The sequence below is a fragment of the Corvus brachyrhynchos genome, unplaced genomic scaffold (genome assembly GCF_000691975.1).
Source record: "Corvus brachyrhynchos isolate BGI_N302 unplaced genomic scaffold, ASM69197v1 scaffold1, whole genome shotgun sequence".
Lineage (NCBI taxonomy): Eukaryota > Metazoa > Chordata > Aves > Passeriformes > Corvidae > Corvus > Corvus brachyrhynchos.
Window position 1 is genome coordinate 7,750,386 of NW_008237222.1, and position 25,582 is coordinate 7,775,967.

The window sequence follows — 25,582 nt, forward strand, 5'->3', positions numbered from 1 at the left end:
AAGGTATCCAAAACTTGAAAATATATGAATGACAGCACAGGAAGGGGATACTGTTTGAAAGGCTAACTTTAATTCTCTAAATTAGCACAGTAAAGGCTATGGAAGAGAAAGAGAATCCAGTATTTTGGGAAATTATTTATGAAATGTAGATGGGCCTTCAATTGGGAATAGGGCTGGGCAAAATGTTAGTGGTTCTTTGTTCTTGCAGCTGGCCTGTCAAATTACACAGAGCCAGCACAGTAAATAATACTACTATTGTCTGCCTGTGTCAGAGACAGACAGAAGGTACATTTGGACTTGGTCCAAACACCACAAGGGCCACTCATAGCCACAGTGTCCAATTACTGCTTGCTTGACTATAAAATGCACTTTTTTTGCAGAGCTAATTTAAGAATGGCAGCTTTTAACGGGGTTTGTATTAAAAGGGGACTGCTGCTCTGGCTTTTGCCTGCAGAAAAAGTTCTACACTGTACAGGAAGCAACAAAAACATACACAGTGAAAATAATCAGTGTATGATAACATTAGCGCAGCAATAACAACAATGATAGCAAAGTCAATGCTTTGCAAAGGAAAAAAAGATCAAGCCCTTCTGGAAACAGCCCTGTGCAAAACATGCAAAAAAACAACTAGATTATCTCAAATGATGAAACAAGTGCATCCACTCAGTCTCTGCAGATGTGCACATGTTGCAAAACTTCTCTCAGTCTTTCAAAGAATCATTGACCACAGTTTTCCCACTCTGCACAGGTACTTTTCTTAAATTTCAGTGGCACTTATTTTCACTCTTACTGTCAAATGCTTTGGAGAGCAGCAAACTCTATGATCCTTCTTGCAAATGGTCAAAATTCATTTTTATTAGAAACTGCCTTTTTTAAAAAAAAGTGTTTGTAGAAGATTATTCATACAGAAGGAAGATCCCATGGGATTAGGGATGCAGAAGCTCTCCCCTCTACAGTAAGTGCATATCAGGGCTTTCAGGGCTTTGATTTTCTTTGCTTATCTATTAGCTAGAGATAAATTTAGGTCTCCTGTTTAGAGCAATCTGCCTACAGTGCACAAGAGATCAGTAGTTGTCAATGATCTATGAAGACTTACTGTGTTTCTCTCCTCTGCCATGCTGACAAGGTGTTAATTTCTTTCTTGGAATAGCAAGCAAAAAAGCCCCAGCAAACTGATAAATTTAGGCGAAACTCATGCAAGGACCACATCGCTTTTTAAGGCTCCCTGCTACCACCATTCCATCATAGAAGTCTTATAAGTCTTGCATAACAATAATCAATAACAGAATGTGTCTATTCTCTAACCTTAAATCTTGTTCTGTTCTGCAGTTTTTATACACACACATGCACACACTAGGAGTGTTCACAAAAGTATTTGTACTCACGGTTGTAGAAGGGCTTTAAAAAATGTGCCATAGGTACAGAAACACTATCAATCAAATGTTAAAGCCTTCATAAGCTCTATGTAGGTGAGTTCATTCTCCTTCTTTTTTATCTTTGGATGTCTTGCAGAGTGCTTCGTTTGGAGAAAGACCTAAAAGCCACATTGGGTAACTAGAAGGGATAAAAGGGTAAACCTGTCTGTTCATATTTGCCAGCCTTCAACATGCAGAACACAGCAAGCATTCTGTCAAGGAAAATGAGGATATTCTTTTTGCTTCTTTGAATCCTCAAAAGATGCATCTTCTTTGTAACAGAAAAGAAGTATCTCAATACTTAAGTCAAAATAGCAAACTTTTCAAAGGCCAGAAACTTGAAGCTGGTCATGCGACTAGTGAATTGCATATTGTAAGATTGTTTGATAAGGCATAAAACAGAGAGAACCTGAAAAATTTTGTCTTCAAAATGATGGATATGGACAGTCCTTTTCCACAAAGCAACCTTCAATTATTAACAGCAGGACTTGTGCTCAGCAGAGTAAAAAAAGTCTTCCCACTATCTGGAGTGAAGCTCCCTCCAACAGTCATGGTTGATTCTCTTATCTTATACAGAGACATTAATTCTCCAGCACACATAAAACTATTCACATAGAGAGAACTCTTCACCTACAGAGGAATATTCACATACACACTGTTAAAGTCAGGTTAAGGATGTCACTTACCCAGACACACACAAAAAAAGAGAAATATTCAGTGTTAAAGCACCTGCTTGTTCCTTAATTCATGCTTTTGCAGGAAAACATATTGGTCTGTGGGTTACATAAGCTAACATATAACACCAAGACATTTGTGATGCTGTGAGTGAGTACAAAGACTAAGGATAGTATCCCCATAAATGAGGCTAAAGGGATTACTCTCAGGCAACTATCTGAAAATCCAGACTTCAGGATTGATTACATAAGAAGTCATTTTCTCCTCATATTTTGTGTTTTTATGGGTTTTAGAAATAAGAGAGGATATTTTGTGTAAACTTTCTTAATTAAAACTCAAGTGAAGCTTCTTTTGTTTTTAAGATGTAATATTCAACAATTCCTGTGTATGGACTCTGGTAATGTAAATGCCACTCAGTATGTACCAAGTCCATGCTCTGTAATGTCAAGGACTATGGTACCATAGGGGCTCCTTAGTATGCAAATTATTGACACAATAGAACATAGCAACTCTTTTGAAATCATTATGTTTTACTGTGTCAGGGTCTCATTGAGGACTCTTTAATCTAAGGATTCTTGAGAAGATAAAATCTAATAGTTCCTCTGGAGCTATAAAGTTCTCTGATGTCATAGGCTATTTGGACACTCCTTATTACAGTATGAGGATTATTAATACACTGACTGTAATGATTTTGTGACTCCTTTGTGGTCTGTTATGACTATCTAGAATTTTATAAGGTTGGTCATCACCATGGGCATGTGAGTCTCCGCCACAAAAAAATTATCTTTCTTTTTGTTTCCTTCTGCCATCCTCTCTGTAACGATATACCAACTAATTGCTGATCTTTAGAGGGGAAAAAAAACCCCAACTCACAACACACTGTAAATGAAGAATCCAGTGCTTTGAAACACTTTACAAGACTTTGAGTCCGACACCCTCACTTTGCATTTAGTTTAGAGAAATTGTGGCGGCCAAACATATTTCATCTCGTGATGTCAGTGGAAATTTGCCCAGTGTAACACTCTTCACAGGCAAAGAAATTTCATTCCCTAATTCTTTTTATGGAAATTACTTGCAGTGTTGTCCGGGTGTCCATGTCTGTGCATGTCAACATTAATGTTTTACTCCTATTAGCTGCAAATTTCCTCCCAGAGCAGACACTGAAAAGACAAATAGCTAAAACAGAAAACCAAATACAGCAATTTACATTTTAGACTGATGATCTGCCTCAAAACCGGAAGCTCTGAACTCTGTTCCATCTCATAAGCTCCAGGAGTCCTTGCTGCGTTTCCCCAGTGAATCTGGAATTTGCATAGCTATGGACTCAGAACCCTTGGCTTACCCTATCCTAAATCTCTTTGGGACTGATACTCAGCTGAGAGCCAGGATTACTAGGATTTAAATATATATCAAATGCAACAGTGGGGAGGTGCAGGAATTTCTACAGCAGCTACATAAGGCAAGCCTTCATGATGTGTGACAACAGAGTCCCTGCCATTTCTCAGCTGGAGAGATATAGAGCAGGATTTTTTCATTGGACCTTAAGTGGACCCTTATGCCTATAAAGCTCTTTTTTATCTTCCTCATTATTGTTGTACCTTACTCAGCATATGCTGTAAATTTATGTATTTTTAAAATTTTATTTCTATAAAGTGTATACTATAATTTGTGCTGATTTTTTTACTATTTTACCCTGGATGACACCTGAAAACACACAGATATTGTTATCGTGTAATATTGTTAGACATTCTTTATGTACCACAGGGCAAGCCCACTGTTCTTTATACTACAAGAGCAGACAATCAAAAAACAGTCTCAGAGTCAACAATAACAGGACCAAATGAGGAGGCAGTACTGGTCAGCAAGAAGAGAGATGGTCAGTACACATTAGTACCTTCCTTGGTTGCATCTTTTTGGTAATCGTTATAGAAAATGCCTTTCAAGAAAGAACTTGAAAGAGTACAATGTGAACACTAGAAACACATCAACCAGGCAGGAAAGTTTTGTGTTCAAGTTAAAATAATGACTGATGGAAGTGATATTCTAGGCCTGAGATAATATCCCAAAAGCAAAACCCAGGAAGTAGAGGAAGCTGTGAGCATCTTTGAGGGTAATGAGAAACTCCGAATGCAAAGAAAGTGTTTGGAGGGATCCAAATAAAGTGGGAAGATGGTCAGTGCAATAGTCTCAAAAATAATCTCTGAGGAGATTATCTACTTTAGGTAGATATTAATCTTGCAAGATTTAATCTGGTCAAAGCCAGAGATATGTGTCCAGAGACAGGAATGCAAAACAATACGAACAGGAATGCGTTTCACAGTGTGAAGAGTGAGGAGAGGGTATAATCTGAGGACATTATGCAACAAGTGTTTGCAAGATTTGAAACATACAGCTAAGGAGGTTGTGTTCACTGTTCTGTTTATCAGCCCTGCGTGCACTGTGGAGAGATTGGAGAGAGAGCTAAACTGAGCCCTTTCTGAGTGATCTGCAAATCCAGGAGTTAAAACATGGTACTACTGAGAATCCAAGGAGAGAGTTGCAGCTTCTCAGGAATTAATGTGCACTTTGGAAAGCCAGGAATGTGGGTGTCTGTTGTGATTTCAAACTTAAGACAATTTTCAGCTGAAGGCTGATGTAGGACTGCAAACTTCTGTATCATCAATGTTCAATAGGAACTGTCAGTGTTTTCTGTAAACATTTCTCAACATAGCCCCTAAACTGTATTGACTTATATCACATCCATCTAACCGTGCACAATGCACACTGAAAAACATTAGGAAATTAGTATTCAGTTATATAGTAGACTAAAAAAGGTTGTATTTTGAAGAAAATTAGTAAAATCCTTTCAAATATTTTTCAAGCCGTTTAGCATCACTCAAAGTGGTGTATATTTGGAAAGCTTCCAGAGCAGCAGCATGCACACACTGCATGTGGTTTAGTGTCTGTGTAATCCTTATTTAATTTGCAAAGTTCAACAGATAGATTTGTTCTCTTCAAAGATTCATCATATATGCATATATATTTAGGTTCTTATATGTCCTATATGCCTGCTTCAAAGTTCTCTGTTTTCTATATATTGCTAAATAGATGTTGCATCACTGAAGTAAAGGCCAGTTTTACCTGTCCCTTCTTTGCCAGAGAAGAAATTGTCCTTGTGAACAGTTCTGTATAAGCTCAAATTCTTCCTGGTTGTTCAGAAGTTGCCAGAGACAACTTCAGAACCAGGACACTTAAAAAACATCCTGCTTTCATGGGCAGCTCCTGATAAGCAGATTCGGCATTTTTTCATACTACTTCATTTTAGATTGTGCTGACACTTTGTTAATTTGTTTCTTCTTGTTGGAATATGCAACTTCTTTTCCAGACCAACGGATTAAGTCAGTGATAATCCTTATTTTTCTTATTTTATTGTGAAAAAAAATATCCTTTAGCTGAGTGATCAGCATCTGCTTTCTTTCAACCTGTGCTTATTTTGATTAAAAAGTATGTTTCAATGGTAGGTCAAAACCTAAGATCAGACTCTTGACTACCAAGGTCATAAATCAATTCAAATAAGGTTGCAGAAGTTTAATGGCATGACAGGAGAGGAGAGGAGAGGAGAGGAGAGGAGAGGAGAGGAGAGGAGAGGTCACCTGACAGAATGTGCATCCCCAACCACTGCACATGTTCATACATTGAAAGAGATGTGTCGTACACAAAAAATAATCATTAAGAAGTCTTTCTTTTGTGGCAATCATACAAAGTGTCCTAGAGGGCAACCAAAGAAAAAGTTTAATTGTATACAGTCACCTAAATTGTAAAATCAAACTTTTGAAATTAAAACACTGATCTATTAATAAAAAAACCCAGAATACTCCCTTTTGTAACAGAAATTTACTAAATTGATGTGAATAATTAGATTAGAAGAAAATAATTTTAAAAAATAGAAAATACAAGCAAGTAAGTGAAAACCATTCGCTCTTACCACATGACACCATGCTGCTTTTGTAGGAACAAAGCCCACTACCAGATACCCTATAAAGTACCTCATCAACATAACATAGCTCTTATTAACTCATATTTCTTTAATTCTTTTTTATGGATTATAACACAAGTTGCTGAGTCACAGCATGTCTCTTTTCCCAAATCTGTGAAGTCTTACAACTCCAAATATCATCTACCAACTCCCTTTATTCATACTTAATTCTTCTGATCCATGCACTGCTTAGAGATTTTTTTTCTCTTAAAAATTACTTTTTTGCTCTTACAGCATTGCATCTTAAAAACACAGCATATCTGAAACAAACAGAAAAGATGCCTCAATTTTTGACTGAAAATACTCTCATGTTGGGAATTTTTGAGTCAATTAAATAAACCATGAAAGCAACAAAAGTTAGAATGACATGATTTTAAAATAATCACATCGTAGTCAATTTCCAAAGTTAGAAGTGTAAACTTCTGAATTTTTAAATAAAACTTCTAAACCATAAAACATCCCTGAGCTTCAGTTTTGCATGTGTTGTGGATTTCAGCTAATTATGTGGCATCACAGTGAGCATTTGATCCCTTCTTCACTGAGTAAGGAAAGCCATATGTAAAGACTTGATTACAAGAAAAAGGGATATCCTGAAAAAAAGAAAAAAAAAAAAGAGGAGCTATGGATGTAATATAACAACTTATTCAATCTCTGAAAATAAAGAAATATTCTTTCCTTTGCCAATTTTGAATGCAATTATTCTTATTATTTTTATTTTAGTAATGCCTTAGGGACCTAAGTGAGATCAGATCCCCTTTGCAAACACAGTGGGAAAGCTCTTGCCTCAAAGGTTTTTCAGCCTATATAGGCTATGCGGACAAAGGATGAAGATGGGAACAGAAGCGCTGTAGTGTGCTCAGAGATATACAATAGACTGCAGCAGATCTGCCAACAGATTTAAAGTTTCTGCCCCTGTATTCTCAACCTTGACCAGGTTGGCTCAAGAATAATGTTCTCTCACAATGAACTGCAGAAATACGTCAGTGTAATACTGAGACTTAATGTGAACCATGCCTCTGGTGAGACCCCATATTCATCCACGTGAGCAACATAATTTCCACATGATCATAGACATTTTCAATTTATGGAAAAAGAATGTTACAGACTTTCAGCATTCAGCCCTTCTAGCTTATAATGGCTGCTGAATCTCAAAATGACACTTGGATTTCAGAGAACTGGTGGAAAGGAGAGATTTCCTTGCAAATAAATCGAAGTGATTTATGGGGATTCCTCTTTCAGCACTGTGCCTATCAGTGTTGTTATGTGGCAAAAAAAATCTTGCATATTTACTTACAAATGGTTAATTCCATAAGTCCACACTTGGTCAGAAAGAAGTTCCAAGACATAATAATGTTTCTCTAGCCAACATGCAAGTTCTCTTATAAAGACACAATTAGGTCAGCGGATTTTTTTGATCTTCATGAAGCATGTGACAATAAGATATTAAAGGATGATATATTTTTCACAATTTGTACTAAAATTGCTTTATACCATATTAAGGACCAAATTGTGACACTTCTCTCACTTTGGGACCTGCTGTCTTACTGCACAAATCCTCCAGTTAAATTCAGTAGACTGTTGAATATGCCTTTGTACGAATCAAGGTTGCACTTACAACAACTTAGTCCCAAATTTGTGCTTTACATTTAGTGTTATCCATTCCTTGAGGACTGGCAAGATGCATTTCTGCAAAGCATTTGTGGTACAAGGAGCCTTAAGAATGTAGCTTATAAAGTTCTAAAAAAGAACCAAAGAAAGGACTTGTAGGCTGAGAAAACAAACAGTCATCCTGATCTCACTTGTAGCAAATAGTGTGTTGGAGGCTGAAAACGCAAAATCAAATAGGGTGGTGTACCTTGCAAGCAAAGCTTTTTTCATTTGCTTCCTTAGATTATTTGGTTTAATGAGGTCTTTGTTAGCAAAAAAAATTTACTAGAGTTCATTAAGGAAGCCCCAAAATAATTCCAAATCCTGAAATAGGGAAAGGACCACCTCTGTGCCTGAGCCGTGCATTGTCAGCTCCCACTGGTTTCAAGAGGTGCTCAGAATCAGGAAGAAGATAATCATCACCTCACACAAATGGGACTTTTTTTCACTGGAATGCTGATGTTGGCTTTCAAGGAGTCAAACTCTCCACCCAGTTTACTCCCTGGATTCAGCCTACAGCTTCATCTAGAACTGGTTATTCCAAACTCAGCACTGGAGGATAAAGCCTTCCTTTTTTCTTATTTCCCTTGTTAAGCGCTCCTGTGTACTTTTCCCAGACTAAACAGGCAACCCTGACCTGCAGCCATCTACTCTCATACAAACAATTAACTTAAAGCATGTGTCCTAACAAGAATTTTGGCTCCACAGCAACCTAGCATTCCTATGGGAAACAACCCAAATTAATAACAGCCTTCTTTCTGAAATACCTGAAGTGCCCTCTCTTAAAAGAGAGAGATAAGAACACTCTTTTTTTCCCCTTTGGACTAAACCAATTGATTTTTGGCTTAGAATGGTCTCCCACAGAACCCTTACAATACTTGCTGTAATGAATAGAGTCAGCATCTATGTTCCTGTATCACATCACTGTTTTCCCTAAGAAAACATGAGAGCTAAAACACTAATCTGATTTCCAATATAATAACCCATTTTCACATGCTCTCACTAGTCAGTAATCTATTTGGATTGGGTCCAAAAGAGATGTAAATGCACTGGGTTTGTTTCTCCCCACCTCCTTGAAAGCTCGAGTCAGATCCTCTTTTTGTTTCAAAACATATCAAAGTAGAGGGGAAAAAACATGCATTTATTCCCATAATTTTGAAAACAATTTCAGAATTATTTTGCTCCTCTGAATAAATCTGCTGGTCTAGCTGCATTAGTGGCCCCTCCCATGAGATGAACAAAAAGCCGATAGTTGTTTGTGTCTGAGGTGCCAATCTTACTGAGACGGAGCTCTTCTTTCTGAGCACTCCTTGGTTACACTTGAACTCACAGTTCAACTTGAGCCTCATAAACTTCACAGGGGCATTGATGTCAGAGAAAGCACATGCTCTCCACTTCCCCACTCTAAGCTATAAAACCTTTTTCTTCTTCATTAAAACACATTTAAAGACTACAGATACGATGGAGTCCTGTGCCTTCAGCTATCTTCAAGTCCCTTTGGTGACTTGTGCATCAGCACTTTCTTCTTCTGTTTCTTCTGAAAAACAAAATATCCTTTGCACTCACCACAGACAAATTCAGATTTATACTATTCTACTGCATCTCCTAACAAAGCCCAAGAATGATCCCAGGATAAGGCAGTAAGAATGTATAATTTCCCATTTCCTAGAAGAAGATGTTCTTGCTCTTTTTATTCAGCCTTTACCAATGAAACTCTTGCTTTTTGTATGTTGAGGTGGGGAATGCTTAAGGTCTTGGGACATGATTCTCTGAATGTTCACCTGGGTTATTCTTTGTCCTGCTCTACATTCTGCTAATTTCAAAACCCGAAAATAGGCATATGACATGCACTGCAATGTTTCCCATGAATGGTGTCCACTCTTGTATGCAAGATAGGAGAAAAGAACTGAAAAAGCACCTGGAGTTCCCTGCAAGGACACATGCTTCCCTCCCTGCAGAAGTCACAATTTGCCATTCTCCCTTGACTCACTGTGATACTAATGGGGTCATAAAGGGAATTCCTCAGTCCTTGGGTAGAGGGGGTCAAAAGCTAGTTTTTAAGGGGGGCAATGTGGCTGGAGTTCTCATTCTCTGTAGCTGGTCCTTTCTCCCAAACTCACAGTCTAGCAGGGAAGAGAGTTTGTTTGTGAACCAACACCTCATTTTTAAGGATGTACGATGCAGGTATTGGAGACATTAGCAATGCGCATCAAGGTGGTTTAAAAGGAGATGGGTTGTGTAACTCGGTCACAAAATAGGTGGAAAAATTACACTTTATCTTCAGTTCCTTGTTTAGAACTATTCAGGTAAATTCCAGTAAACATCAGAGGAACTCTGGGAAGTTAAAGTTTCCAATTTAGCCTTTCGTTTTAAATGTTACTGCAACAAAGTTACAATAAAGATGTAAAGACTGTGACTCCTTTTGACTCCTTTGGCAATGTTAATTCAGCTGCCTGAACTTCCAGAATATTTTCCCTCAGTTTCAAATGTCCCACTACACACACTCCACAAAATACAGTGCATTTCTATGTGCCAACTAAATGTTGCTTTGCCAGCCATTGCTTTTGTGTCTTTTAATGTCTTTAATTTACCTATGCAACCTTAAGTTCACATTCCCATATATATAAATATATCTCTATCTACTTTTTTAATTCAACATATTAAAATCCTGCTCCAGGCTTCTCCTCTGATCATCCTCTTCCCATTTATCTTTCAGACAGCAATAAAAATATGTAAATATTAAGCCACAAAAACTGTATTACTGTAATTTTAAGGATGTGACTAACACCCACAAAATGCCAGAGGTTTCAAAGTCAAGGCTGCATGTTGAGCCTGGCTCTTTCAACACTCATGTTAAGTAAAATTCAATTAAAAAAGCTCTGATGAGTTGAAGATAAGATTATTTTACTACCACTACTACTTGTTATAGTTGAATTATGGGAGTGTTTGCAACATTAGCAGTGTCCATGCACCATGGGCCAGAACCCAGTTTCAGCTGACATGAATACAGCCTGGTTTTGGGGGAAGCTGCAAAAATTGAATAGGTAGCCACCTCTCCACCTCTTCCTCTGAGATTCTGTAACCCCTGAGACTCTTGACACAGCAGAGAACAACTAAAGGCTGGTCTTGTTTATTACAGTTGTTAAAAGACCCAGGAAAACAGAAGGATCAGAAGGATGTAGGTGAAAACTAGCAAAAAATTGAAGCTCTGTATCACTAGTAGCCTTTCACAGTACTTGAGAACAGCAACCATTAAATGGACAGGTTAGGATAATGGACAAACTTTCCTAATATCTGTGCTGAAAGACTTTTAGGTACAGGTAATGAGAGGATATTAGAAGAGCCTGAATGGGAAAGACCTAGGGCTTACACATCTGAGCATTCATTCATACCCATGCAAAGTGAGCAGATAAAAGTTTACAATGGTAGTAAGTGTGTGATAAAGTGCAATGCTCTCTCCATAGCTATCTCAAATGCTTTACAATATTAACTGAACGAGCATCCCACAGAACATTTGCAAGTATGCATCACTACCTGTAGTTTACAAATAGTTTCACATGACTTGCACAGGGTAGCAGAATGAGACTGGTGAAATCAAATACTCTGTCAGGCAGTGCATGGCAGTCCTTTGCTACTTAGACACAACTAACTATTCCCCTTTGTACTTTGAGAGGTTTCCAAATCTCCGTGTGCAAAGCAATGGATTGCAAAAGGAATTATGTATAAGGAACTTTCTAGAAGCAAACTAAAGGAGAATCTTGCTGATATTTGGGGCTAGGCTGACAACTAAAGCCTGAGTGACCGAAATGTGTCGTATCTAGTAGTCCTATTGAATTGTGTTCAAATCTGTGAGGGTAGAAACCTTCTTCTCGAAGAACAGGATTTACAATTTTCTCTAGTGTCTTACAGGTAGATTAAAAGGCACACTTCCTTCTTCACTAGAAAACAACTGTAGTAATCCCCAAAAATTTGCTAAAACTCTCTGTTGATATTCAAAAGCATACAGCTAGTGAAAAGACATTGCTTCATTTACTCTTAGGAGAATTACCAACATAAGCAGTTGGCCCTTGTAATTTACTACAAACTGCCCTCTTCGTTGGAGGCAAAGCTTTGTAGAATCAAGCTGAAGATAAAAGTTTATTGCTTTTTCTCAGCCATCTTTGAAAATCAGGCCCCAAAGTCCTAATTAACTAACATTAGCAATTCAGTACCTTATGGAGCAAATAGTATCACATCTGAATTAAAAATGGGTATATCTCTGTCCCAAACCTGTGTTCAATGTCTGGTAAAGAGTGAAGTTGCAAAGACAGTATTAATTAAAGTAAGGTGCTTTCCTTATATAGTTCTCCTGTTGCATATGTGAGCTTAGTGGAAACAGACATTTTTTTCTCCAAAGGCTAATGCAAAGAAATTAGCAAAAACCAAGAAAAAGTGCATTTCAAGTAGGAATACTTATCCCTCTATATTTTCTATTACTTTTCATATTTAGGCTTTGGAAACACTTTTAACATAAAAGAAATCTGAACAATGATATGGAAACCAAACAGCTAATTCAAAGCAGCCACATGGAAGTCTATCTAGTAGTTAGCACATTGTATGTACAACTGGTTTCAAATGTCAGATTCAAAAAGTATCAACTTGTTCTTGGAAGCTGCTTTACCACCATGTGGGGAAGGGGCAGCAACACAGATTAGTCCCCAGTCAACAGAGTGATGTTATTCTCTGCCAGCCTACCACTGCCTAAAAAACCAACCTTTAGCTGGGTCCAATAGCTTCGCAGGGAGGAACAGAGAAATTACATATGTGCTCTACTTATCTATTTATAATTTGCTTATTTATTTTTACACTGCCTCATTTTCAGCAGGCAAATCGGCATGCATGTTGTCATTTTGATAGGGAATTAGTATTTAAATGTGGAGACATAAACATAGTGGAAACCAGATATGGACCAGTAGCTGTGTAATCACTCATCTCAGCAAGAAAAATTACAAGAACTTCTACTATCAACACTCTGGTGCTACAGCTATAGGCCTGTAAGCTATATCAAACACAAGACTTACTCCATCAGTTACAAAATACAGTGTGTTCATTTGCCTTGAAATATAAACAAAATACATAGGAGGGAGGAGCCTGCTTGCAATGACTTCTTTTAAATTCCTTCCCCAACAATCCCACACAGTGTTCAACTATTGGCATTGTAGCGGTTTAACCTTCTCTGTTCTCAAACCACAATAAATATCTTGGTCATGACCTTAATGAAGTACATAGTTCTGATTTTGATCTTATACTAACTTTTCACAAGTCAGGAGTTCCTCTTGATTTAAGCTAGTATGTAGAGAGATCAGAGTCAGACATATATCTAGAAATCTGCTATAGATCTCTGGGCATATTTCAGTACTTCACAAAGACACACAGGTTGTCTTTTGGTTTTGGTTTGGGGTTTTTGTTGTTTTTTTCTTCTGGCAACCATTGTGGTCTCCTTCATAAAAGGTTGTGAGAGGACATAGATTCAGACATGCTGGAATGTAGTCTAATCTCCTCATTTTGATCTTTAGAAAATTAAGATGTCTTTATTTACTTTTCTTTTTTATACACATTGTCTTTCAAAATATAAATACTTTAAAAGAAGGAGAGAGAGGCTGGAAATAGACACCAAAAAAAAAAAAAAAAAAAAAAGAAGAAGACATTGTTTTAATTGTCTAACCAGCTCAACCTTTGGGAGAACAACCCTAACCTTTGGACAGATGCCAAAAACTGCCATTTAGGTATTTACATCTGTTTATCCTCTCAGTCAAATGTCTTTTGTCTTAGGTTTGACATAAGATTACAAATGTTCTGACCCCTACAAGCGGTTCTCAAACATTGTATAAAAGACTCCTTTTCCCTTTTTCTAAAAGGATGAACACATACTTTTATCCTCCCTTATTCCTCCGTACCAGTTATATGCTTCTGAGGCAGTTGTTGACAAGACCTGCATAATTCAGTTTATGTGTGTGACTAGAATTTCTCAAAGGCTCTGCAGGATTTTGCAGCCAGCCTGTTAATTGTCTACAACTCCATCCTAAGTTTTCAATATACGCTTTTACATTGCTAGCACTGCCACATGTGGCATACAAAAGTTTTGGCTCTTTCAGAATTTGGTTGAGGATTGTTGTAAGACCTAGAAATCTATCCAGACTGGAGAAAAATTAAATTAAAGTATGATTGCATATGCTTTCTTCTTAAAAAAAAAAAAAAAGAGCTTTGTTCACTGTGCATGGTTTCTCTTGTCCACATGTAATAAAACAGATTGCAAAAGTAGTAAAAAATAATTATCGGAAATAGGAAACTTTGCAATCCCTCTCTTCCCTGGCATCTAACCTGGATTATTCTCAATAGGTACACCACCTTGCCACTAAAAAAAGCCATCATTTAAGTACGTAAATAATCATAGCTCTATTGTGGCTTTAAAGAACTCCGAGAATATCATGTTTCAGCAGTCACTGAATGTTTTCTTCAGGTTTGGTATGAAACACAGCAATAAAGTTATCTCTCAGCTTTATAGAACCCAAACTATTTGATGGTGTCTCTCTAAGATCAAACGGAAATTAAAGTCTGCGGAGGAAGTTCAAATGAAGCTTCCAGCTAGAGCTGAAACATAAAAAGCTTCAAGTTAATTGATAAACTCCAAGCAGAGAAAGAAATCTCTAGGCTTCTCTTGGCTGTTCTCTCAATCTACAGCAGTCTCAAATACCACCAGTCTTTAATCATGCCTGCAGCTGGAAGTAGAACCAGGAGGTCTCCCTGAGCTCTGCACCTTTCTTGCCTGATAGGCGCTTTGGTAAGGTTTTGGTGGTACCCTCCATGGCTAGTAAACCTTACATTTCTGCCTAGGGAGGAAAGAAACAAATTTCTGTCATTGGTAAGACCAATGACCTTTTACCAAAGTTTGTTAAAATTTTCACAAAAAAAAAGAGGGCACCATTTGTCGCATCATTTTCATGAAGAGTCATACCCAGAACTATGCCAATCACAGAAGGACTATCCAGGAGATACTGGAGAATATGATCAACAATTCAATAAAACGCCTTTCTCAGAGAACAGGGCCTGAGTAAGAAGAATTCGTAGCATGAAACTTAGCTTGAGAGCTCTGTTTTTTTCCCATTCCAATGCTGAAAATGTAGATTTACTGTAAAGTTTATTTCTGATTTTTTTTCATTCTCTCCTAGGTACAATATTTGTATTTCCCATTAAATTGAAGAGGTCAGCAGTAAGTATTGGCTCACCAAAGCTCATAAATTTGGTGTTACAGTGTTTCTGAGAACAAGGTCTTTGGGTATTTTTCTGTGTCTGAAACAGTGCTGATATAAAGAACATTAATGTCACCTATGTAAGTAATGTCGCTGACATTTGCACTTGGAGAAAGTAAAAGGGGAGGTTTGCAGGGTGTTCACCCTAAATGACCCAGTACCCTAGAAGGCCTTTGTGCTCCAAAACAATGTGGAATTTTCATTTTCCTGTTTGAAAGTCAATCTCCTCACCAGGCCATTATGAAAACTAGAGCTCTCAGAAGTCTCGGGCAATGTGCTGGAGTTTTGCTTGTTTCTTCATTTGAAGTTGCTGCCAGGAAAGGCAAGCTATTTGAAATGTGGAGTTACTTCTGTCATTTAATAATTAGCAAGCACTCAGAAAATATATTATTCATTTTTTGAAACATAAATAATTAAGATGTAATAATGATGCTTTTATAAATAATATTTCATTCTCTGTGAATACACTCCAGGATTTCCTTACATCCTAAACCTACACCTTGCTCCCAGCTAGAAAATGCCTTTTCTGGAGCATTCAATAAAAGCAAATGGGATAAAGGGATCTCAACTTCCTTCCCATTTAGATATCTGTGGGAACATCTTTAAGAGCTCTTTCCCCCCCATACCTAGAAAATTAGTCCTTTTTAAGCAGCCAGACTGTTAGGCATTCATATTATGCAATCCAAATGAGCTGCAACCAGAATGCATCTGAAAGCAGGGGGTTTTTTTACATGTAAAAACATTTAAGCATCTAACAACTACAATTTTGGGAACCCAAAGTTTACAGGCTAAGGAAATGGGTAAGTAGCAAAAGTGACAGGTCTATATTTCAGTTAAACATTTTTTTAGTTTATTTGGCTTTTTGAGAAGTGAATATTATATAAAGATACAGCCAGGCACAATTCCAGAAAAACATGTTCTCTTATTTTACGATCAAAGACCCAAGTCCTGCAGACACTAACTACTGGATATAGTCCCAGCATGCATCAACCTCCTCTCTCTTGCACCCATGTAGGGCCACTGAACCTCAAACTACGGTCCCTTTCTTACTGCAGTTGTAGCATAAGTATATAGTGCTTCAGAGCTCTATAATAAAGCTACAGTATAAATGAAAATAATCCCAGTTATTTTAACAAACTTATTCCTGATTTATACTAGTGCAAATATAAGGAAATCAGGACTAGTTACTTTCTGGGTGTATTTGTGGTTTTAAATGCTTTGGAATTTATTATTCTTTTTTCTGATAGTATAAAGTTGACTTAAAGCCAATGCAAATGTAATTTACATTAAGTAACTTTCCTGTCAGTCTTGTGTAAATGTATATTAGCACAGATGGGAAGCACAAAAACTGCAAGTGCAAGCTTTACTATACTATGCCTGGAGTCAATAGTAGAATTTTGTTAACTTCACTCATTCTAACATTAAAACAACTCTTCAATACCTAAACTGAAACAAGTAAAAGCTGTGGGTAGAATAGAAACTTGCCCACTTATTAAAGTGTTTGCAACTCTCAAAGAAGTGCTGAAGAGCAACACCAGGAATCCATGAAAATTCCACCCGAAAAATGGAACATAACAGAATTTGCACACAGGGGACACTACAAGTCTCTTTCTGTGAGGCTCAAAGGGGACAAGAAAGTTGGTAAGTACATGCCCAGGTGAAACCAAGAGCATTAAGGTTAGAAAGAACCAAAACCAATGGATTGGATTATCATGACTCTCAACCAAATAATGCTTTGCAGAAAACAACAGAAGGAGGCAGTGGAAAAGTTTGCCAATAATCTGGCATATTAACTGAATGATGACTGCAGTCTTGGTGCAGCTCTGTTTAGCCCAACCAAATGGTTTCCTTCACTGATGCCAGCTATATTATCAGGTATATCAGTAACCATATCAGTTGTAACATGTACAGAATTGCTGGGATCAACAGAAACCCAGCACTTGGAAAGAGTTAAAACACATGATTAGACACAGGGCCAAAATCAAAGGGCCTTCACCCATCCTACGGGCGGTGCTATCTCAAAGTATAATCACACCCTGGGGTGGCATAAGGCTATTTATCAACTAACTTGCCTATATTTGAGATGGGCAAGACAGAGACTTTTGTTTAGCATGCATTTAAATGCTGCCAAGCAAGAATTGCAGCTGTGACAGCCATCCTGTGAAGGTCTCAATTGGGAAAAAAAGAAAGTAATGAATCAATGAATAAAAGGTGTGTGAAAACATGGACACACAGGGACATAAAACCCCTCTGTCATAAAGCACATGACACTGAGGAAAGACAGGAATAGAAGAGAGCAGGAGCATGGACTGCTGTATGAATTGGTGACCTAAAACTTTTACCCATTTGTTTACGTGTGTGTTATTTCCATGGCAGAAGTCTACAGACCATCTAAATTAATTCATCTGCTAGTTAGTGATACAGACAAGTACCACCCACAACCAGAGTACCAGAAAGAACACAGTTTCTTATCTTTTTATTCTGGTCTGATCTGCAATGACTAAAAGGAAAGGAAACTGTAAGAATCCCTATACCTTTACATGATACACAGAGTTGTACGTCTTTCTACTAATATATTCGCTTTACAGCCAGGCTCAACATGGAATTCTCAGAACATCCCTATTAAGGATTCTTATTGAGAAACAGCTGTCAAGATTCCAAACTGTTCAATGACCCCTCCCTTCGGAATTTTGCTTGGAAAATAGAATAACTAGAATCAGCAAGGTTGAAAAATTAAAGTATGTGAATGGTATTAGTGAAAACCAACCCTTCTCTTTGTTGTGCCTCACCAAAAAAAAAAAAAAATTCTCAGAACATCCCTATTAAGGATTCTTATTGAGAAACAGCAAAGCTCCTTCCTTTGAACTAGAGGTAATATGCATAGAGGAAAAAAAGGACTTGAATTTTCACAGTGAATTGGAATACTGTGCAATTTAATGCCAGAATAGGTCAGTAAGTCAAATACCATAACTGGATTTTTTAAAAAGCTGTATGTTTCATGACAACTAGCAACTTTCAGAGCTATCTGAACTAAGATAATGAGGATAATCAAATCTCATGCTTCATTCTACAAAATGATTACCTATAGGAGTTGAGCAAACATTTTTCCTCTAAATGTTAAGTGCATTGTTGATAGGTTGATTTATTTTCTTGCAAGGAGGAAGCTTTCCCTTTCCTCCGCTGCACTGAATATGTTCTGAGCTGAGAAGAGGATACCAGCTTGCTTGGCCAGGTATGCCAAAACCTATTTGAAGATCTGACTTGGAAGGGAAATCTACTGTATGTGAATTTAAGCTAATGCATTTTATCTCACGAATGGGGCAGCTGAAGAGAGTTTGCACGGTTGGTTACAACAAGTCAGCTGATAAGCACTAACTTGCTAAACTGCCATAATGCAATTGTCTCCCACACTGTGCCCATATCCTGAGGAGGAGAGGGACAAATAGCTGAGCATGCTGAGATACCATGAGGTAAAGCCAGTGTGGTTTTTTTCCACGGTTTTTGGAATTTTTCACAGACTGCCTACACTGTGCAAGCAAACGTGTTTGTCAGTACTTTTAAAAAGCAGACTGCTGTGTAATTTTGGAGTCTTCCTGTTCTTCTCCTCTACTTCTCTCTTCTTATAAGCACATTCACACACAGACACACTTTTACAGAGATAAACCCTAAATAGCTATATTTGTTTCTCAAGGCTGACTAATGTGGTGAATATTAAAACTCACATGGAAATTCTCCTTTGGGTGAATGATCTGAGAGTGTTGGAAATTCTTCACACACATGTCCACAACATCCACAGCTTCACAGACAGACACAGGTAGGCTGAAAGAGCAATCAGGATACCATCTGTGTTTGGCAGAAGATTTCTAACCACTTTGCTGCTCTCTCTCTCTCTTGTCTCTCTCAGTGTGAAGAGACAGAGGAACCCATGGAGATTCGGTGAGAATTTAAACAGAACATATTGAGGGCTGCACTGACAACTGTGGATTCATAGTAGATGAAAAATGAGTGCTGGAGCAGCAATGGTGCTATGGATTCAGAGGGGATCTCTGAAGTGGCTAGCACAGGCACAGCTATAAGGGCTCAACCTGCTCCTCCCTTGCTCCCCCACCCCCAGCTCTACTTCTGTATGCAAGATTTTACTGTTCACAGCAGCTGGTTGCTGTTGATACCAATTTGAGCAACTCTCTAAAGTGCATGACAAAGCAAATCTCATGTAACTTGAATGAAGAATGTTTAATTCCTCTACATTCTGAAAATGCACCCCTTCTTTATGTGCATTTGCACTTAAAATAGTACTAGCACAAAGTAGATTATAAAGACAGTTGTTTTTCTTGATGCCTCTCATGTTAGCATCATACATACGTAATTTAAATTGTTTCTATAGTTTTGCAGGATCTTTTGCATTTCCTTTGCACTATTAGAGCATGGGCTATGCAGTTTGGAGCCTTCTGGTCAACTGAGGGCCTTGGTCTAGGTGGATACAAATCCACTGATGTCACTGAAATAATGGTCTCCATAACTGCAGACATGAATGTGTTATTCTGCCTTGGAAGATATCTACAGAGTTACAGGAAAGAGAAGGACAATAAGAGGGAGCACATTATTTTCCGTGTGGATGTCTAGAGACAAACATGTCTGGCAGTCATGGCGTTGAATTCAAAATAGTTTTACCCAGCACAGAAAAGACAAAAGGAGGAAGAACACTCTTATATTCTTAATACTGAATTTCTGTTCAACAATTCTGCCAGCATCAGAATATCACGCCATAAACAAGTTAACATTACTTCATCAATTAGGAAGTGTATGCAACTGACTGGTCTGTGTCCTCTTTTAAGCCTTAAGAATATCAGAAAATTAAACAAAAGATCCTGAAACCCAAATAAGTAATGGCACGTCCATTACTTCACAGTCTGTTCAGTATTTGGATTATATGGCTCAATTTGCCTTTTCGTTCAGAAATGCATCCAGTTTGTGTGATTATGGACATCAGCATCCCTCAGTAAAAGGAGCCAGAGAACAATAAGATCAAGCTCATCCTGCCTCCTCAGCAAAAATATCAAACCAATTCTGATTACAATTTTTTTTAATGGCCAATGCTTTCTTATTAGTTATTAAAAGAGTATAGAACAAGTTGAGGTGGGATCTTAAACAACAAGCAAATCTCACAAACTGGCAACAAGAAATTCGCAAAATGTTCCTGGGATGTGGCCTCTACAGCCCAGAGTAATACTTTTCTTTCCAAATAATTACTTTAATAACCGGTAATACCATAACTCCTTACCACCGTTAAGGGAGGAGGGTAGTAAGAAGAGAGAAGACAGGAAAGAACAGCTTTATTTTCAAGATACCTTCCTGAGTTTGCAGAATGGATGATTTGAGAAAGTACTAGTTTACTTACACTCCATAATTAACCCAACTATCTTAGCACTCAGGATACTGCTATGGATTTTACAGAGATCCAAAGAGACACAACCCCGACCCGAAGACAATCATCTCTGTGAAATGAGGCTTTTTAATTTAAAACTTATAGAAATAAATAAGAACCTCCCAAAAATAATTTTTGGAATTCTTTTTTCTGTCTGAAAAAATTTTATTGAACTGAAATAAATTAAAACACTAGAATCTGCATATCTCAAACACATGTTAAGAGAAAAATTCCAATGTTGTAACATCCATGAAGCAAAACAGGCTTTAAACATAATTCCATTTTTATTTTAGTAGTAAACAGATGAAGGACTGTTAAAGTATATTGCACTTATTTGAAAAACTGGTGCAGAATGCCATCAGAAATTACATATAACTAAGTATCTTTGTAAATCTGCTGTTTATTTAAGGGCCTATGTAGGAGTTGAGATTGTTAAACCCATTTTGGTCGTTTACCAACTGCAAAGGCCAAAAACCACTGAGATTTTACAAGAGACTCCCTATCAAAATGGATTGAATCAGTGGTTTTGAATTTATTCAGTTTGGAAATCCACTACAACTCCTCCAAAATGAATTAAACTCCCACTGGAAATTTATGTTTATGAACAAGAAACTTCTTTGCCTTAGAATCTTCAGTAGTCTGTAAACCAACAAAAGGTTTTGGGCTACATATTGAAGCACGTATGAAGCAGAAGTTAGGAGAAATTACCTTTTCTTGCAGTGGATGAAGATCGCTTGTGAAATTCTGTAGAAAACAGCACTGCTCAACATTCATGGATGACATGGAGTAAATGCTGGGGTGATAAAATGTGATATACATAGATAGATATAAAGGGAAGCACACTGGGAAAATTTGTCTTACATTCACACCATTACTACTCAGTGGAGAAAGTTGATCTTTTAAATATGAAAGACACTTCCATGAAAGCTATCAAATCAGTAGTCATCACAAAAGTAAATGAAGTGTTCAGAATCCTTAAGAAAAAAGTGGAGAAGACAAAAGAAAACCTCATCATACCACAGTAGAAATCCACAATTAGCCACTTGATGACTATAAAGGGTTCAGGTCCCATCCAGTAAAAATTAAATGTTATAATGGGAAAAGTTTCAGATATACGTCTGAAGGATCTCAGCATGGAATAGTTTCTCTTACAGGAATGACTGAGGAGATCCTATCTGGTCTACAAAATCCCAAGTGGCCCAAGGAGTTTGTGTAAGGCCCAGATATCTGTCCTTATCTTCCATTTCAAGTACTAAGGACCTTTAAAGAAACCAGACTCTAAACATACAAAAGGTGGTGTTTATGGAGCAGACAGCAGCCCAGTGGATCTCCTTGCCAAAAGAAAAGGGTAAGGAATATTTACATGGGTTCCAGAGGTGGAAAAAAGTACTGTAGGTTGCTAAACAGACAAACAAAATCAGTCTCAGGAATTCCTATTAACAGAACATAAAAGGATGTTTGAGGAGAATGACGGGGAAGATCATATATGTTTACCATGTCTTTTCCTGGTATGTCCTTGCACTTGCACTTACAGATACCATTTGGGAAAGGATGCTCTGTTGGATGAATCCTAGACTGACCCAAAGTGAATGTTTTTTTAGAATCTCTGAATTAAATGGGCAGAAATAGCAGGTATTGTCAATATATTCCATTAACTTACACCTATAAGACACTTCCTCTGACAAAGGATTTGGTTGGTCTTTTGGTCTATTACAACACAATGGACGAAAGAGAGTTGCAAAACTCCATTTGTTGAGAATATTGTGAATGGCTTGTGCCAGATACCCAAAAGGAAAACCTTTTGATATCAGGCTTTTGTTCAAGCATAATTTATGTTTACAATAAAATAATAGAAGAGTGGAGAAAAGAATGAGAGGTGTTTATTGTTAATATAAAGTGTGCCTTATCGATATCCCATGGCTAGATATCATAGAGGTACCTTTCATCTCAGACTGTGGTGGAAGGAGCTAATGTCTTATACAGAAGAACAATTAGTGAACGAACCATGAGGTGCTGTATTTAGCAATGTTTTTGTGCAAAATTGAATCTTGGCACTTCATGGGGAAGGGAAGAATTTGTCTTTGTATTCATTGGGTGAATTAAAGCCTATTGAAATTTTTGTGCCACCAGTACAGTATGAAATCAGCTGGAACACAACAAAAATGTTTCTGAGTAATATATTTGTTTCTGAATAACTTCTCCAGTTTATCCACTTTCCAAGAATTTCAGAATAACTACAAAAGTTGAATAGCTATGGGTTTTATGTCATCCTTGTATTCATGCAATAGCAGCTACATAATACTGCCTGATACTGCAACATATAATTGAAATTAGTTCTTAAGAATATATTAATACAAGCCTTTATTTAAGTTCATGGGCCAACTTCAACCCTGATGGAAGCCCAGTGAAGGCAGTGAATTTGAATTATGTTGACATCAGGTGTTGATTTTCAAATGTTGACAGGATAGCGTTTCAGATATCAAAATGTCACATAAGTTGGAGAAAGAGCTCTGGAAATGTCAAAAATTGAGAACTGCCAGTGTTCATTGGATTAGCAACATTTTCAAGCCTCAATCTAGCCAACAAGAGGCAGTATGAAAGAAATCTGTGATCAGAAGAAATGTCCTGGCTTAATCAGCTAAAATCCTGTATGGCTAATGACAGAAGATCTTGTTCATGAACTCAAAAATGCTTGGTAGGTCTGTGACTGAAAGTAACTATAATGTTTATTTGATTTCATTCAGACTGTGGCTTGAACAATTACAAATTATAATTAGGCTGGGGCAAAAATAACAGAGAAGGAAGCAACTTCGAATAAGCTTCAACTTGAAAATATAATAAAATAATTATCTCAGCTAAGACACCTAAGAAGAATATGGGAATGTCTTCTGCCTCTCCCTTTGCCATCTCACAAACATGAGGTTCCAGATTTACAAAGAAACTTGAAAAGTGTGAGGTTAGGATTTCACCTGGCTCTGATGTTGTTCAAGTTCTAAGCTACTGGCACTACTCCCTTGCCCTCATCAACCTCCATTTATCTAGATTGCAGGAAAGGTTATATTACCATACTTGAACATACTGGAATGGGAATGTGTATTTGAACATTTAATTTCCTTTGAAAAACTACAGTATAAAGTAAGGGAGTAATTATCCCAAAAAAACCCCACCAAATTCTAAATGTTACCAAAGTTGCATCAATCTTCAAATACTGCTTAATTTTCTCAATTATTTCCTCTTACTGCATTTCATCATGCTGCTACAACACGATGGACTTGATTGGAATTAATAGTAATATTCCAATGCTTCTTATCTCTGAATCCATTGCTGAAAATAGGAAATATTTTTAGTGCTGTGAAGTTGTGTTTTAGCAAGAGAAACAGTAAAATAATCATAAAATATATACATATATCTGTTCAAATTGCCTCAGTGAGAAAAAATAAAATGGTGTGCAAGGAGTGAGGAAGTAAAAAACATGGTGGTTAACCCACACACCAAGAACATTCTGAGTGCTCTGGTTAATTAGAGAAAAGCCAATTGTTTAGTGTGAAAGATGGCTCATTATTTAAGTATACCCAGAAAATGGTTAATTAGTTTACTTAACCGAGTGTACTTTTATTTTGTCGTCTTCTTTGTATTTTGAATGACGTTAAATGTATTTTATTTAATCCATGAAATTTTATTCATTTTTGTTACAGAGTATCGATGCAAATAAATGAATCATCTAGCTACATTTGTCTCTGTGGAGTGAAAAATAAGCAAAGGAAATAAAAGTAATTTAATTTAGCATTAATAAACTGCAAACTGATGTTTACAATAAATCAGCCCCTATTACCGTTCTTAATAGTTGTGAATGAGACAAAGCAGATGTAGATACATCTCTCTTTTCCTTACTCTTAGGGGTGAATCTCTCCTACACCCTTCTAAATGAGCACATCGGTTGTTCAAGTGGGTGTATAAAAGGACCATTTTATAAAATATGAGCCAAATAAGAGCCAAGGCCAAGAGACTTAATTCCTCAGGTTTGTTTTCTTACCAGAAGGAAAAAAGAAAAGGATGTTCAGTTTCCCTGCAACATTTAAACAGATGTGACAGCCCATAAACAGAAGGAAAGGAGAAGAAAAGAAGAAAAGGTCCTTACAGGTTAAGCGTTTTCATTCAACTTCTCTTTTGTATAGTATCTTTATGCAATATTCAATATTCCAGTCCCCTGGAAAAGAACTGTAGCTGTACAAACATTATTAATTTCAATTTACAGAGGACTTCTGTGTTCTTGATTTTCCACATACATTATTAGAGATTAAAACATTGTGTTTCTGATAAGTTTTTCTAAACATAACCATAGCAGTTAATGTTCTGGACATATAGCAGATGCTATCTGTGTTAGCCACTGTGTCTCTGCTTCAGGAATCAGTGACAAAAAAATATAGGAACCAAATGAGAAAGAAATCCCTTCCAAAAATCCCTTACTATTACCACATTCAGAATATCCAGAACTCACCTTTTGTTTCTATAAGATTGCTTCCTAAGTAGCTTCATCTCTGGAATTATACCCAGGATGAGTTACACTCTCAGCATATTTTTAGAAAGTTTATAAGAGCTAAGAAAGGCAGAGAGGAGGAGGAGCACACAGAAAAACCAAAAATACTTTATGCTTTTGCGAGTAATTAATTCCACAGTATAAAAGTCTGAAAAGGGAATGGGCCTGGAGAGCAAATCTGCATGCTAATGCACGCCAATATTTAAAAACTGCACAGCATTTTTTATCCAAGGATCTTTGCAAAAAATGGGTATCACAGATACTGCATTTTGCTAAAGGTCACTCAGCAAGCTGAAACATGAGCAGAAGTGAGGTGTTCTGTCTCCTATGTCTGTATCCTACCCACCACGAGACACCACAGCCCTGTTAAGATGAACTGCTATGCAGAGAGGCTTTTGTCTGATTAATCTTTTGTCCTGTCAGGTTCACAACACCCCTTGCAAAATTGTAGTTCAAGGTCTTCTGATGTTTACCTAACATATCACCACTTATTTCTCTGAGGTTTTTATAACTCAGGCATGAAAAATTTGCTCCAGGGTAAAAGTTGGCATGAAAGTGTCTCCAGCCAGGAGTACAGCT

The 25,582-nt window shown here is 37.2% G+C and overlaps 1 long non-coding RNA gene across 1 annotated transcript in view; it reads left to right on the top strand.

The window, feature by feature from the left end:
• Positions 1-24,194, top strand: part of LOC108445405 — a 25,089-nt gene extending 895 nt beyond the window's left edge. Inside the window, exons 2-3 of the long non-coding RNA XR_001860255.1 lie at positions 14,961-15,001; positions 18,199-24,194. This is a non-coding gene — a long non-coding RNA (uncharacterized LOC108445405). The remainder of the gene's footprint in view (positions 1-14,960; positions 15,002-18,198) is intronic.
• The last annotated feature ends 1,388 nt before the right edge of the window (positions 24,195-25,582 follow it).